The 17945-nt window shown below is 37.0% G+C and overlaps 1 protein-coding gene across 2 annotated transcripts in view; it reads left to right on the top strand.

The window, feature by feature from the left end:
- The first annotated feature begins 1169 nt into the window (after positions 1–1169).
- The window catches only part of LOC133658485 (sodium/calcium exchanger 2-like), a 229466-nt gene continuing 212690 nt past the window's right edge, over positions 1170–17945 (top strand). For both annotated transcript variants that reach the window (XR_009827479.1, XM_062060570.1), the window contains exon 1: positions 1170–1300. The gene's annotated coding sequence lies outside the window, so the exon portion shown is untranslated. The remainder of the gene's footprint in view (positions 1301–17945) is intronic.

The following is a 17945-nucleotide window of genomic DNA, read 5'->3' as shown; positions in this document are numbered from 1 at the left end:
AAATATAATATCGGAAATTAGCGGTATCGGTTTCATAAAGTAAAATGTATGACTTTTTAAAACGCCGCTGTGTACACGGACATAGTGAGAAGTACAGAGCGCCAATAAACCTTAAAGGCACTGCTTTTGCGTGCCGCCCCAGTCACATAATATCTACGGCTTTTCACACACACAAGTGAATGCAAGGCATACTTGGTCAACAGCCATACAGGTCACACTGAGGGTGCCGTATAAACGACTTTAACACTGTTACAAATATGCGCCACACTGTGAACCCACACCAAACAAGAATGACAAACACATTTCGGGAGAACATCCGCACCGTAACACAACATAAACACAACAGAACAAATACCCAGAACCCCTTGCAGCACTAACTCTTCCGGGACGCTACAATATACTCCCCCCCCCCGCTACCCCCTACCCTAAAACCCCGCCCATCTCAACCTCCTCATGCTCTCTCAGGTAGAGCATGTCCCAAATTCCAAGCTGCTGTTCTGAGGCATGTTAAAAAAAATAATGCAATTTGTGACTTCAATAATAAATATGGCAGTGCCATGTTGGCACTTTTTTCCATAACTTGAGTTAATTTATTTTGTAAAACCTTGTTACATTCTTTAATGCATCCAGCGGGGCATCACAACAAAATTAGGCATAATAATGTGTTAATTCCACGACTGTATATATCGGTATCGGTTGATATCGGAATCGGTAATTAAGAGTTGGACAATATCGGAATATCGGCAAAAAAGCCATTATCGGACATCTGTAATTATTAAATTAAATTAAATTAAGTTTCTCAGTTGGGACATTGAATATCTTGTCTTTGCAGTCTATTCAATTGAATATAGGTTGAAAAGGATTTGCAAATCATTGTGTTCTGTTTTTATTTACGAGTAACACAACGTGCCAACTTCACTGGTTTTGTGTTTTGTATTATTAGTATTAGTTAGCCACGTGGAAGAAAGTAAGCAAGCGGAAAAGACATGTATTAATGTTTGCTTCCTTCACCCCTAGATTCCTTCTCCCGTCCTTCCTTCCCTTGCCTCCTTCCCTCTTCAAACAAGAGTCCTCTCCTCTTCCTGCGTCCTCTCGAGGACACGCCCCCTGGCACCGTGCGCGTGCGCGTGCCTATGCGTGTGTGTGTGTACGCAGCGAGTAAAGAGAGAGAGAGAAAGAGAGAGTGAGAGAGGGAAGGGGGGGGAGGATGCTGGTGGAGCGAGGCGGGACATCTCAGCATCCTCAGTCCTCCTGCGCGTCTCGTCGAGTGCACATGCGCCATCTTCACCGTCACCGAAAGGTAAGAACAGTTGATCTGCCGTCTGCTACTGTTGGTGACGTCCACCGCGCACCAGCTCGTGCCGGGGCCGTGTCCGTCACGTGGCCGGGCAGCAACATGTTGCTGTGTCAGCAGAAAGAAGCTTCCAGAAGGCGCGTGCTCGTTCCGTCCGCGGTCGCTCACGGCGACGACGCAAAAGTTCTCCCGGCATGACTAAAACAAACTGCGATCTGGGCCGCGCACGTCCGCGAGCACGAGCAGTCGTCAAAGTTGACGAGACGTCCGCTTTGGTAGTGACACGTGCAGCTCATTAGCGTATTTACGACACGTGACTTTAGACACCAATCATATTGATTTGTTTCATTTCAACACACTTGACTTTTACACTCTAGTAGGCACCGCCACTTCTCACTCTATTCCAGCACTCTTGTCATATAGAGCAGTGGTCCCCAACCACCGGGCCGCAGTTACAAAAAGGTTGCGGACCACTGATATAGAGGATCTCTGAACAGCGTTTTTGCAGTTGGTCTTTAAAAACAGCCGCCTTTTATTTAGAGGATCTTTGACTCAGGTTTTTACAGTAAATTCCTAAAAAAAAAAAAGTGATCCTGTCATCAGAAATTATTTGCCAGTGTTTTGGGGGTAAATGACGAAAAACAGCAGAGTGCTATTGTTTTATAAGGAACTAAAAAACTCCTGTCATATAGATGATGTTTGAAAGTGTTTTTGCTGTAGATTACTAAAAAGAAAGAAGCAGATTTGTTTTACCTAGTGTTTTTGTAGTGAATCCCTAAAAACAGCAAAAGAAAAAAAAACTACTTTTTTTTGGTAGATTCCTAAAAACCAATATCTGCCATTTTAAGGACCTCTGACTACTGTTTTTGCTGTAGATTCCTAAAAATTTCAAAAAACACTTGTCATAGATTTTAATAGACTACTGTTTTTGCTGTAGATTCCTAAAAATTCCAGAAAACACATGTCATATAGAGTATTGTAGTCTACTGTTTTTGCTGTAGATTCCTAAAAATTGCAGAAAACGCTTGTTGTTTAGGGTATCGTAGTCTACTGTTTTTGCTGTAGATTCCTAAAAATTGCAGAAAACACTTGTCATATAGAGTATTGTAAACTACTGTTTTTGCAGTAGATTCCTACAAATTGCAGAAAACACAAACACTTGTCATATAGAGTATCGTAAACTAGTAGATTCCTACAAATTGCAGAAAACACTTGTCATATAGATTATCGTAGACTACTGTTTTTGCTGTAGATTCCTAAAAATTCCAGAAAACACTTGTCATATAGATTATCGTAAACTACTGTTTTTGCTGTAGATTCCTAAAAATTTCTGAAGACACTTGTCATAGATTTTCAGACTACTGTTTTTGCTGTGGATTCCTAAAAATGACAGAAAACACTTGTTATATAGAGTATTGTAGTCTACTGTTTTTGCTGTAGATTCCTAAAAAAATGCAGAAAACACTAGTCATATAGATTATCGTAGACTACTGTTTTTGCTGTAGATTCCTAAAAATTCCAGAAAACACTTGTCATATAGAGTATTGTAGTCTACTGTTTTTGCTGTAGATTCCTAAAAAATGCAGAAAACACTAGTCATATAGATTATCGTAGACTACTGTTTTTGCTGTAGATTCCTAAAAATTCCAGAAAACACTTGTCATATAGAGTATTGTAGTCTACTGTTTTTGCTGTAGATTCCTAAAAAATGCAGAAAACACTTGTCCTATAGGGTTTCGTAGACTACTGTTTTTGCTGTAAATTCCTAAAAATGTCAGAAAACACTTGTCATAGATTTTCAGACTACTGTTTTTGCTGTGGATTCCTAAAAAATACAGAAAACACTTGTCATATAAAGTATCATAGACTACTGTTTTTGCAGTAGATTCCTAAAAACTGCAGAAAACACTTGTCATACAGAGTATCGTAGTCTGCTGTTTTTGCTGTAGATTCCTAAAAATTCCAGAAAACACTTGTCATATAAAGTATCATAGACTACTGTTTTTGCAGAAGATTCCTAAAACTTGCAAAAAACACTTGTCATATAGAGTATCGTAAACTACTGTTTTTGCTGTAGATTCCTAAAAAAGGCAGAAAACACTTGTCCTATAGGGTATCGTAGACTACTGTTTTTGCTGTAGATTCCTAAAAATTCCAGAAAACACTTGTCATATAAAGTATCATAGACTACTGTTTTTGCAGAAGATTCCTAAAACTTGCAAAAAACACTTGTCATATAGAGTATCGTAAACTACTGTTTTTGCTGTAGATTCCTAAAAAAGGCAGAAAACACTTGTCTTATAGGGTATCGTAGACTACTGTTTTTGCTGTAGATTCCTAAAAATTCCAGAAAACACTTGTCATACAGAGTATCGTAGTCTACTGTTTTTGCTGTAGATTCCTAAAAATTGCAGAAAACACTTGTCTTATAGGGTATCGTAGACTACTGTTTTTGCTGTAGATTCCTAAAAATTCCAGAAAACACTTGTCATACAGAGTATCGTAGTCTACTGTTTTTGCTGTAGATTCCTAAAAATTGCAGAAAACACTTGTCATATAAAGTATCATAGACTACTGTTTTTGCAGAAGATTCCTAAAACTTGCAAAAAACACTTGTCATATAGAGTATCGTAAACTACTGTTTTTGCAGTACATTCCTAAAAATTGCAGAAAACACTTGTAATATAGATTATCGTAGACTACTGTTTTTGCAGTACATTCCTAAAAATTGCAGAAAACACTTGTCATATAGATTATCGTAGACTACTGTTTTTGCTGTAGATTCCTAAAAATTCCAGAAAACACTTGTCATACAGAGTATCGTAGTCTACTGTTTTTGCGGTAGATTCCTAAAAATTGCAGAAAACACTTGTCATATAAAGTATCATAGACTACTGTTTTTGCAGAAGATTCCTAAAACTTGCAAAAAACACTTGTCATATAGAGTATCGTAAATTACTGTTTTTGCAGTACATTCCTAAAAATTGCAGAAAACACTTGTCATATAGATTATCGTAGACTACTGTTTTTGCTGTAGATTCCTAAAAAGTGCAGAACACACTTGTCATACAGAGTATCGTAGACTACTGTTTTTGCTGTAGATTCCTAAAAATTACAGAAAACACTTGTTATATAGAGTATCGTAGTCTACTATTTTTACTGTATATTCCTAAAAATTGCAGAAAACACTTGTCGTATAGGGTATCATAGACTACTGTTTTTGCAGTAGATTCCTAAAACTTGCAGAAAACACTTGTCATATAGATTATCGTAGACTACTGTTTTTGCTGTAGATTCCTAAAAAGTGCAGAACACACTTGTCATACAGAGTATCGTAGACTACTGTTTTTGCTGTAGATTCCTAAAAATTAGAGAAAACACTTGTTATATAGAGTATCGTAGTCTACTATTTTTACTGTATATTCCTAAAAATTGCAGAAAACACTTGTCGTATAAGGTATCATAGACTACTGTTTTTGCAGTAGATTCCTAAAACTTGCAGAAAACACTTGTCATATAGATTATCGTAGACTACTGTTTTTGCTGTAGATTCCTAAAAATTGCAGAACACACTTGTCATATAGAGTATCGTAGTCTGCTGTTTTTGCTGTAGATTCCTAAAAATTCCAGAAAACACTTGTCATACAGAGTATCGTAGTCTACTGTTTTTGCTGTAGATTCTTAAAAATTGCAGAAAACACTTGTCATATATAGTATCATAGACTACTGTTTTTGCAGTAGATTCCTAAAACTTGCAAAAAACACTTGTCATATAGAGTATCGTAAATTACTGTTTTTGCAGTACATTCCTAAAAATTGCAGAAAACACTTGTCATATAGATTATCGTAGACTACTGTTTTTGCTGTAGATTCCTAAAAAGTGCAGAACACACTTGTCATACAGAGTATCGTAGACTACTGTTTTTGCTGTAGATTCCTAAAAATTACAGAAAACACTTGTTATATAGAGTATCGTAGTCTACTATTTTTGCTGTAGATTCCTAAAAATTGCAGAAAACACTTGTCGTATAGGGTATCATAGACTACTGTTTTTGCAGTAAATTCCTAAAACTTGCAAAAAACACTTTTCATATAGATTTTCGTAGACTACTGTTTTTGCTATACATTCCTAAAAATTGCAGAACACACTTTTCATATAGAGTATCGTAGACTACTGTTTTTGCTGTAGATTCCTAAAAAATTCAGAAAACACTTGCCATAGATTTTCATAGACTACTGTTTTTGCTGTGGATTCTTAAAAATTACAGTATAGGTCCTCAGGTTCGAGTCCACACCGGACACCACATTAAACCACTGCACTGACAGGCTGCTATGTGACAGAGTGGCCCATGAAGACTAAATATTTACATTTACATAACATAACACTTACATATAAACATTTACATACACTCTATGTGCATACACAATACACACACATATAGACACTTACATAGAGACACTTATATGCATTTACATACACGCACTTATATTTGGACACTTACATACAGACACTTACATATAAACACTTGCATACATACACACACTTACCTTTGGACACTTACATACGTACATACAAACACGCACTTACATTTGGACTCTTACATACATACACACATTTACATACAGCCACTTAGAAACACACATACACTTGACTCTATGTGCATAACAAGACTTTATGTGCATAACACATATACACACTTACATACAGTATATACACTTGCGTACATAGGGACACTTATATACACTTACATACAGACACTTACATACACACACTTACGTACAACCATTTACCTACATACACTTACAGACACGTACATAGAGACACTTACATATACATACACACACACACAACCTTACATACATACACCTACATACATACACTTGCATACACACGTTTTCATACACGCACTTACATATACAGATTGACATACAAACACTAAAATACCGACACTTACATACACACACTAACATACCGATACTTACATACACACACTTACATACCAAAATATTGATATCGGGACAACCAGAACACTTACATACACACACGCTTACATGCACACACTTACATACACCTACTTATAGACACAGACAAATGCACTTACATTTACACACTTGCATACATGCACTTACATATATACACTTACATTTACACACTTGCAAACATGCACTTACATATATACACTTACATTTACACACTTGCATACATGCACTTACATATATACACTTACATTTACACACTTGCAAACATGCACTTACATATATACACTTACATTTACACACTTACATACATGCACTTACATATATACACTTACATTTGCACACCTACATATACCTACTTATAGACACAGACACATGCACTTACATTTACACACTTACATACATGCACTTACATTTACACACTTACATACATGCACTTACATATATACACTTACATTTGCACACTTACATATACCTACTTATAGATACAGACACATGCACTTACATTTACACACTTGCATACATGCACTTACATATATACACTTACATTTACACACTTGCAAACATGCACTTACATATATACACTTACATTTACACACTTGCATACATGCACTTACATATATACACTTACATTTACACACTTGCAAACATGCACTTACATATATACACTTACATTTGCACACTTACATATACCTACTTATAGACACAGACACATGCACTTACATTTACACACTTACATACACCTATATTTACACACTTCCATTTACACACTTACATACACTTACATTTACACACTTCCATACACCTACATTTACACACTTCCATTTACACTCTTACATACACCTACATTTACACACTTACATTTACACTCTTACATACACCTACATTTACACACTTACATTTACACACTTACATACACCTACATTTACACACTTCCATTTACACTCTTACATACACCTACACTTACACACTTACATTTACACACACCTACATTTACACACTTACATTTACACATTTACATACACCTACATTTACACACTTACATTTACACACTTACATACACCTACATTTACACACTTCCATTTACACACTTACATACACCTACATTTACACACTTACATTTACACACTTACATTCACCTACATTTACACACTTACATTTACACACTTCCATACACCTACTGTACATATAGAGACATACACACGCCTACATACCGACACTTACATACACACTTACTTACATATATCATGTAGTGCACATGCATGAGTTTAGTGAATAGTTAAACGTTGACTATAATAATGCATTCTGAATCATCTATGCTGGAGAAGAGAAAGTGAGGTCTTCTTCTTCTTGGGTGCAGCAGGGCTTCCCTTCACAGGCTTTTCCCCCTCCCCCTCCCTCCCTGCTCTCTGCAGCTTTCCGGGGGCTTCCCTTGTTTTTCTCCCTCGGCCGCTTCTCCTCCCTTCATCCATCACTGACACTCGCCTCTCCTCCCTCATCCTCACCTTTTGAGGCTACAAGAAGGAGCATGTTAATGAAGTCTGCTGCTGTGACTGATGACTTATCAAAATGTGCTTATGCAGCCTTTCCGTGCGACTCATTCATTATCTTCCTTCCTTCCTTCCTTCCTTCCTTCCTTCCTTCCTTCCTTCCTTCCTTCCTTCCTTCCTTCCTTCCTTCCTGCATCAAATCCTCACCCCTCCCATCTTTCACTCCATCCTGTCGTCTTCTCCGGCTGCCTTCTCCAGCATGGTTCCCTGTTGGCTCCTCACACACGCTGAGCCAAGAATGAAAACCCGTCTACTGTGCTTACCTTCATCACCCTCCTCCCTTCCTAACGACACCCCCTTGCCTCCTCATCGTCTCCTAACAACACCTTCCTCCGCCATCCTCCTCACCCTCTGATTGCTCTGCTGGGATTCCTCCAGGACTGTTTCCACTTGCCGACGCTCGTCCGCAGCCCGCGTTCTCACTTTTTAATTACGCTAATGATGGGGCTGATTGTGGCGGGGCGAAGTTGCGACTGCTCCTGCCATCGGAGACGAGGGGATTGATTATTTCCGGCAGAGAAGCTGAAAGGCGTGCTGACAAGTGGGTGATGGACAAGGAGGGGAATAAAAGAGTCGGGAGGAGGCAGGAGAGTGAAGATGGAACATGGATGAGTGGAAAACATTGGGTCTCTGTATGGGCGTGGCGTGTGCCATGTGACTCATGCTTGCATTGGGAGGTGACTAACACATGGTCTGGGATACAACTACCTTCTGGCTTGACTACTTTATGCACTTAAAGCATTTCTATGGTCACTTGTTGCTAGGCAGACTTTAGGGGTAACTGCCCCATAAACATACTTGAACTTGTCAACGTCCCGTTTGACCCGGAAACTCTCATATTTTGCACGTCAGTCCCAACGTCTTCCTGTTCTCCTGTTTTTAACATTCATGAATTAATAAAAAAAGCTCTACAGCCCAGGTGTCAAACGGTAGGCTCAGGGGGACAAATCTGGCCCGCTGCATCATTTTAAAGTGGCTAGTCCTATAATTGCCCACCATTTCTGTGGCCTACCACATCATTTTGTCAGGCCCATTACTTCACTTGAATGTGGCTAGTCCAATAATTTTAATTTGGCCCACCACATCACTTTATTGTGGACCGCCACTTTATTTTAATGTGGCTAGCCCCTAATCTCATAATTCAAATTCACTTTATGTGGTCCGCCACATCATTTAATGTTGCTCTCCATGTCATTTTAAATTGGCCCAGCACATCGTTTTATGTGGTCTGCCACATAATTTATGTGGCCATCCAAATCATTTTTGTAGCCCACTACTTCCTTTTACTGTGGACCGCCACTTCATATTTATGTGGCTAGTTTCATAATTCTAATGTGGCTTGCCACATCATTTTATGTGAGCCGCCACATCATTTATTGTTGCTGTCCATGTAATTTTAATGTTGCCCACCACATCATTTTAAGTGGTCTGCTACATCATTTGAGTGGCCAGCCAAATCATTTATGTTGGCCCAATACTTAATTTTAAAGTGCCAAGCAGATAATTCTAAAGTGGCCCACATCATTTTATTGTGGACCGCCACCTTATTTTAATGTGGCTAGTCTCGTAATTCTAATTTGGCTTGCCACATTAATTTATGTTGGCAGCGACATAATTTAATGTTGTTTTCCGTGTCATTTTAATTTGGCCCACCACATCATTTATGTGGGCCGCCACTACATTTAATGTTGCCCTACATGTCATATGAGGGCCGCAACATCATTTATGTGGCCAGACAAATATTTTTATATGGCCCGCCAAATCATTTTACTCGACCCGCCTGTTTTTAAAGTGGCCCGCCAAATCATTTAAAACGGCCTGCCACATCATTTAATGTTGCCCTCCATATCATTTTAAATTTGGCCCAGCACATCATTTTATGTGGTCTGCCACATAATTTACGTGGCCCACCACTTCCTTTTACTGTGGACTGCTACTTCATATTGATGTGGGTAGTTTCATATTTCTAATGTGGCTTGCCACATCATTTTATGTGAGCCGCCACATCATTTATTGTTGCTCTCCATATAATTATATGTGGCCCACCACATAATTTGATGTATACTGCTACATCATTTATGTGGCCAGCCAAATCATTTATTGTGGCACAATACTTAATTTTAAAGTGCCAAGCAAATACATTTAAAATGGCCCACATCATTTTATTGTGGACCGTCACGGCATTTTAATGTGGCTAGTCTCATAATTGTAATGTTCCCTGCCACTTCAATTTATGTGGGCCGCGACGTCATTTAATGTTTCTCTGCGTGTCATTTTAAATTGACCCACCGTATCATTTAATGTGACCCACCAAATCATTAAATACGGCCCGCCACATCATTTAATATTGCCCTCCATGTCAAATGAGGCCCGTCACATCATTTATGTGGCCAGACAAATGTTTTAATATGGCCTGCCAAATCATTTCATACAGCCCGCCACATCATTTAATGTTGCCCTCAATGTCATATGAGGGCCCGCAAATCCTTTATGTGGCCCGCCAAATCATTTAATTTTAACCTCCACATCATTTTAATGTGGCTCAACATGTAATTTAATCTGGTCTGGCACATAATTTTAATGCGGCCCGTCACATCATTTAAAACGGTCCGCCATACAATTTAATATTGCCCTCCAGGTCATTGTAATGTGGCCACCACGTAATTTTATGTGGTCTGCCACATCATTTTATGTGGCCTGCGAATGGCTGGAAATAAAAAAGCAATTTATGGCTTGAGTATAGGTAATAACAATGTTGCCTCGTTGGGGGTTTAGCCATATTGGACTGAGCAGCCAGGACAGAGATGTGTGTGTGTGTGTGTACAGTGGGTTCCATTTCCTGTTCTAGGGTTATCATCGCACTTTTCCTCGTGGCCTTAAAAGATGCAAAATCACAGGTGGTACTTTCCCTGGAAAAGACTTGCATTTGCCAGACATTGAGCCTTAGTGTGAGTGAGGCTGTGGCCCCTCTGAAAATGCGTTTGTTTGGGGGACTTTCTGTCTGCACCGTTTTGACATTCCCGTCATGATCCAACGTCCCCTTTGTCTTCATCTCCCTGCCTCAACGCACCCTCCACCTCGCTCTGTGCGGCGCTCCCTCTTTAATTTCTCCGTTTATTGAATTTGCATGCATTGACTGGTCAACCCTTTGACTCGCCGCCACTTTATCACTTACGTAACCTCGCCCATCCACCGCCGCCACCCCATGAATATGAATGAGGGCCCGCCAGCCCTTTACTTCCTCTCAGTGGGCAACTTTCTCCCCCACTTTGTCTACTGATGTCTATCACAGTTAAAGTTGTTTGTTCCTTACATCGGAGCAGATCTTGCACCAAATCGATGCACGTCAAAGCTGCAGCACAGGAATAAAAGTAACGTGCGATGTAAATAAACGGCAACACAGAGGGAGACGTGTTAACGCCAGGTGCAAATTGGCTGCAGGAAATTGGTGCATGTTGTCAATTATAAACACGTAGAGGACTGTAAGGATGAGATATGTGTTACACCGTCGATTTCCCTAAAGAGTCTAATCCTGCTTGTTTTCTCTGCCTTCTCAGTGAAGACATCACAACAATAAGGATCTTTGACTTGTGTTTTTTGCAGTAAAACCTGTCATTTAGAGGATCTTTGGCGGGTGTTTTTATGTATATTCTTAAAAACAGCAGAAAACTCCTGTCAAATAGAGGATCTTTCACTAATGTGTTTATAGTAGATTCTTAAAAACAGCAGAAAACTCCTGTCATAAATAGTATTTTGATGAGTGTTTTTTTGCAGTCATTCTTTAAAAACAGCAGAAAGCTCCTGCCATATAAAGGATATTGGATGAGTGTTTTTTGCAGTCGTCCTTTAAAAACAGCAGAAAGCTCCTGCCATATAAAGGATCTTGGATGAGTGTTTTTTGCAGTCGTTCTTTGAAAATAGCAGAAAGCTCCTGTCATATAAAGGATCTTTGATGAGTGTTTTTTTGCAGTCGTTTTTGAAAAACAGCAGAAAGCTCCTGCCATATAAAGGATCTTTGATGAGTGTTTTTTTGCAGTCGTTCTTTAAAAACAGCAGAAAGCTCCTGTCATATAAAGGATCTTTGATGAGTGTTTTTTTTGCAGTCGTTTTTGAAAAACAGCAGAAAGCTCCTGTCATATAAAGGATCTTTGATGAGTGTTTTTTGCAGTCGTTCTTTAAAAACAGCAGAAAGCTCCTGTCATATTAAGGATCTTGGATGAGTGTTTTTTGCAGTCGTTCTTTAAAAACAGCAGAAAGCTCCTGTCATATTAAGGATCTTTGATGAGTGTTTTTTTGCAGTCGTTCTTTAAAAACAGCAGAAAGCTCCTGCCATATAAAGGATCTTTGATGAGTGTTTTTTTTGCAGTCGTTCTTTAAAAACAGCGGAAAGCTCCTGTCATATAAAGGATCTTTGATGAGTGTTTTTTTGCAGTCGTTCTTTAAAAACAGCAGAAAGCTCCCGTCATATAAAGGATCTTTGATGAGTGTTTTTTTGCAGTCGTTCTTTAAAAACAGCAGAAAGCTCCTGCCATATAAAGGATCTTTGATGAGTGTTTTTTTGCCGTCGTTCTTTAAAAACAGCAGAAAGCTCCTGCCATATAAAGGATCTTTGATGAGTGTTTTTTTGCAGTCGTTCTTTAAGAACAGCAGAAAGCTCCTGCCATATAAAGGATCTTTGATGAGTGTTTTTTTGCAGTCGTTCTTTAAAAAAAGCAGAAAACTCCTGTAATATAGAGGATTTTACTGCTGTCAATAAAACGTGTGCTGTAAATAGTACACGGAACCAATGCATTGCAGTGTCCACTCATGCGTGTCTTCTCGGAGTTGTCAGTGGTGATGTCATGATGACATTACGGCGACCTCGCCAAGCGCGTTCACTTTGCAGCCCTGAAAACTGTGCATGAGTGGCGCAGGAAGTGAGTAACTAAGGCGCCGTCACGCGTTAACAGTTGTCAGTTCTTCCCGTACTGTTGAGCATTCAGCTGTGTCCTCACCCTCATGACAACAATGTGTACATTCTAGCTTTGACACACACATCGTCCACGTCCATGCACACAATAACCATGCCCTCCACCTCTCCCCCGATTGGCTCTTTCCTCAACGAGGATGTGTGTATCTTTTTCTCACCCACTCCTTTCTCCTGGTGTCTTTGGAGACTTCCCAGTGTAGGCAGCAGATTAAACTCGCGGCGCTTCGGGCACAAACGCTATTAAGATGCAAGGTGGAAACACAGCAAGAACAACGCTGCGAGTGTGCAAAGTGTGCAAAGAGCATCAATGACTGAAGACTTGTTTTGTTTTTTTTGCTCTTTCCTCACATGTTTTGCAGCATCATCACAAACAGCAGACATTGATGTTTGCAAGCGTCTCAGCTGGTGTGGCTGTGCAAAGGACGTTGTGTAAACCTCTCTCGCTGACGCCTTAACCCTTATGTAATGTTCATATTGTTGTTACTCAGCCAGCGTTTGTGGGTCTGATGGACCCGTTGCATTTTGTGGCTTTTAATGCCTCACAATCAAACACTTTTATGTTAAAATACTGAACAGATGTTTACCTTATCCCAATAAAAATCTGTTCAGTATTTTAACATAAAAGTGTTTGATTGTGAGGCATTAAAAGCCACAAAATGCAACGGGTCCATCAGACCCACAAACACTGGCTGAGTAACAACAATATGAACGTTGCACGGAACATTTCTCTGCCAGTTTCTGCATCCCACAGAGATTCTTCTTTTGTGTTTCTGCACCTGCGGTTCCCACACAAGGTTGCAACTAGGGATGTCCGATAATGATGTCCGATATTCCGATATTGACCAAACCCTTGATTACCGATACCGATATCAACCGATACCGATATATACAGTCGTGGAATTAACACATTATTATGCCTAATTTGGACAACCAGGTATGGTGAAGATAAGGTCCTTTTTAAAAAAAATTAAAATAAAATAAGATAAATAAATTTAAAACATTTTCTTGAATAAAAAAGAAAGTAAAACAATATAAAAACAGTTACATAGAAATGAGTAATTAATGAAAATGGGTAAAATTAACTGTTAAAGGTTAGTACTATTAGTGGACCAGCAGCACGCACAATCATGTGTGCTTACGGACTGTATCCCTTGCAGACTGTATTGATCTATATTGATATATAATGTAGGAACCAGAATATTAATAACAGAAAGAAACATCCCTTTTGTGTGAATGAGTGTAAATGGGGGAGGGAGTTTTTTTGGGTTGGTGTACTAATTGTAAGTGTATCTTGTGTTTTTATGTTGATTTAAAAAAATTAAAAAAATAAAAATAAAAAAACGATACTGATAAAAAAAAAAAACGATACCGATAATTTCCGATATTACATTTTAAAGCATTTATCGGACATATCTAGTTGCAACATTGTTTGTCAACACTGTCTGCTCTCATTTTCTCGCACATTTGACCCTCTGATGTTCTGTGTACCTACACTCTGTCCTCCTCCTGTCTAGGCCTGCTGTGGGTGGGTGCGTGTAGTACACAGAACATCAATTTCCACACTTCTATTAGCCCCGGGTCCAGTGGACCCGGGCATCTTATATGTAATAGAAATGTGTAGGGGGGGGTGTATGGTGTGTGGTCATTAAATATGTATTCTGATATATGTTCTTCACAGAAAATGAGCCAAAGTCAGTGAGTCTCAGTTAAAAAAATTTATTAATTGTATCATTTTTCTTTTAATAAAAAATGAAAACGGGTACCACAGACCCGAACACCACACAAGGGTAACCCTTGTGTGGTGTTCAAGGAGTTGACAGCCCAGGGCTCTTGGCTCGTTGGCTATCACTGGTCGACTTAACTGTCAATCAGTGGGGATGTGCGGTTGTGGGTTCAAGCCCGGAGTCACATGGCCACTGCTACACAATCCAAACATCAGTAGGTTTCTTGTAGCTCAAGTGGTGATTGGTCCAGCAGCGGTCACATGGTGACGTGCGGGAGGGGATAAATCAGACTGCCTTCCCTTTAAAAAAAGCTTACAGGCATGTCTTCAATGTGGACCTTCGTCGAAAGAATGAACCCAGGGGCTGTTTTTAGTTTTCATTTTGACCTCATCACATCTTCACCTGAGTGGTGCTGATGCTGCTTCCTGTCTGTCTTTTTATGGTGTTTGTGTGTTCCTCATTTTGCCTTCAGCAGCAGCAGCAGCAGCGTGGCTTTTAATTAATTGGAAAGTGGGAATATTGGCTCTTCCAAGGTGCACTAAATTACTCCTTAAAGACACGTTTTTTGACACGGTGCCAGCAGAGCAAGCGAAAGTAAGAACACATGAGCTCTTCTGTGGCGAAGTTCAGCAGGTTTAACCCCCCCTCCCTCCTTCCGCTGACAATTACAATGTGAGAGTTTCAATACTCTCACATTGCTGCTATGACGAGTTAAAAATGGAATGTAAAAAAAGACAATAAAAATGGTTTTAACTAATAATACTAAATATTTTTAAATACATAAAATCGGTTGCAAACTAAGACAAAATGCAATAACATTTATTTTAGGAACTAAAAAGCAGAAATAAAAAGTTTTAATATACAGAATAAGTTAAATAACAAAATATATTTAAATTAAGACAAAATTATTATTTTAATCTCATGTATTACAAAAGTATCTCAAAATAAAACATTTTAATTAATACAAACATTTTTTAAATACATAAAATATATTTTGAATTTCAAGACGGAAAGGTTTTAATGAATAGAATAGTTTAAGACAAAATACATTTAAATTAAGACAAAAATATTTTATTCGTACGATTTATTACAAAATGATTTTCAATTTTTTTTTGTAGAAAGTCAAAAGCAAAAATAAAAATCATTTTAATAGATAGAAACAAATAAAAATAATAATATAGATCTAAAATGAATACATGCAATTCATTCGAAATTTCCTTAAATTTATACGGAGCCCCTAAAGGGACATGGGAATTTTTTTTTTTTTAAACATGTATCTCGTGGCCACGAGAAACTTTTTATTAAAAAAAAAAAATATATATATATATATATATATTTTTTTTAATAAAAAGTTTCTCGTGCGCACGAGAAACTTTCTCGTGGCCACGAGAAAGCATTGGATGCGTGCTGATGGTTTGGTGTGTGTTAAAATGGCAGTTTAGGAGTTAATATGGCTGTATTTCCAATTAGGACTTTCCCCCATGTGTGTTGTGGCAAAATGTGAATGCTTGATTAGTAGGTGTGAGACAAACACTTTATCTTCCTGGTTATTGTAACGCTACGTGTTTGACATTATTTAAGACTTTATCATGCCCGGGAAAGGACAGTTTTCCTCTTCTGTGGCTGTGGGGGGTGGGCGTGGCTTGCGGACCTGCAGCGAAGCGGAGTGTGTCAGTTAGTCCCATGTTGATGTGATCAAACTTCTTTCTTGCTTGGAAGATACACACACAATTGTAACTGTTATTTCTTCCTGCAAATAATAAATATGTACAACGTGTTTGGATGTATTCATTTATGTAAAATTGTCATTAAATGTAATATTGCCTGACAAAAAGTGATACGACGTATGTAATATTTTGATATTTACACATCGCATATTTACACACGCGCATCTGACTAGAATACCCTTATGTGCATTACATATATCAACATCAACTACCTACTGTACTGTTTACTTGTTGAAATACCCTTTTTAGAACAAATATCTACCCACATAATTTATATGTGTATATATAATATATATATATGTGTATGTATGTATGTGTGTATATATATATATATATATATATATATATATATATATATATATATATGTATATATATGTATATGTATATATATATATATATATATATATATATATATATATATATATATATATATATATATATATGTACATATATATATATATATATATATGTACATATATATATATATATATATATATATATGTATGTATATATATATATGTATGTGTATCTATATATATATATATATGTATGTATGTATGTATGTATGTATGTATGTATGTATGTATGTATGTATGTATGTATGTATGTATGTATGTATGTATGTATGTATGTATATATATATATATTTATATATATATATATATATATATACATATTATGTATAAGCATGTATATATATACTCTACCGTTTAAAAGTTTGGGGTCACATGTAAATGTCCTTATTTTTGAAGGAAAAGCACTGTACTTTTCAATGAAGACAACTTTCAACTAGTCTTAACTTTAAAGAAATACACTCTATACATTGCTAATGTGGTAAATGACTATTCTAGCTGCAAATGTCTGGTTTTTGGTGCAATATCTACATAGGTGTATAGAGGCCCATTTCCAGAAACTATCACTCCAGTGTTCTAATGGTACAATTTGTTTGCTCATTGGCTCAGAAGGCTAATTGATGATTAGAAAACCCTTGTGCAATCATGTTCACACATCTGAAAACAGTTTAGCTCGTTACAGAAGCTACAAAACTGACCTTCCTTTGAGCAGATTGAGTTTCTGGAGCATCACATTTGTGGGGTCAATTAAATGCTCAAAATGGCCAGAAAAAGAGAACTTTCATCTGAAACTCGACAGTCTATTCTTGTTCTTAGAAATGAAGGCTATTTTACAAAATTGTTTGGGTGACCCCAAACTTTTGAACGGTAGTCTATATGTATATTATATATTACTGTAACTTGTTCTTAAAAATAGTAGTTATTTTGTTTGTCAAATTTAGTGTTTGTGTGTATATATGTATACTGTATATATGTATGTGTGTTTCTTCCTATACAGTATACATGTATATGTGTGTGTGTGCGTGTATATACTATATATATATATATATATATATATATATATATATATATATATATATATATATATATATATATATATATATATATATATATATATATATATATATATATATATATTTATATATATATATATATATATATATGTATATATATATATATATATATATATATATATATATATGTATTTATATATATATATATATATATATATATATATATATATATATATATATATATATATACACACATATATATTTATATATATATATATATATATATATATATATATATATATATATATATATATATATATTATATATACACATATAC

The sequence above is a fragment of the Entelurus aequoreus genome, linkage group LG10 (assembly GCF_033978785.1).
Source record: "Entelurus aequoreus isolate RoL-2023_Sb linkage group LG10, RoL_Eaeq_v1.1, whole genome shotgun sequence".
Classification (NCBI taxonomy): Eukaryota; Metazoa; Chordata; class Actinopteri; order Syngnathiformes; family Syngnathidae; genus Entelurus; species Entelurus aequoreus.
This window is presented reverse-complemented; position numbering and strand designations above follow the sequence as displayed.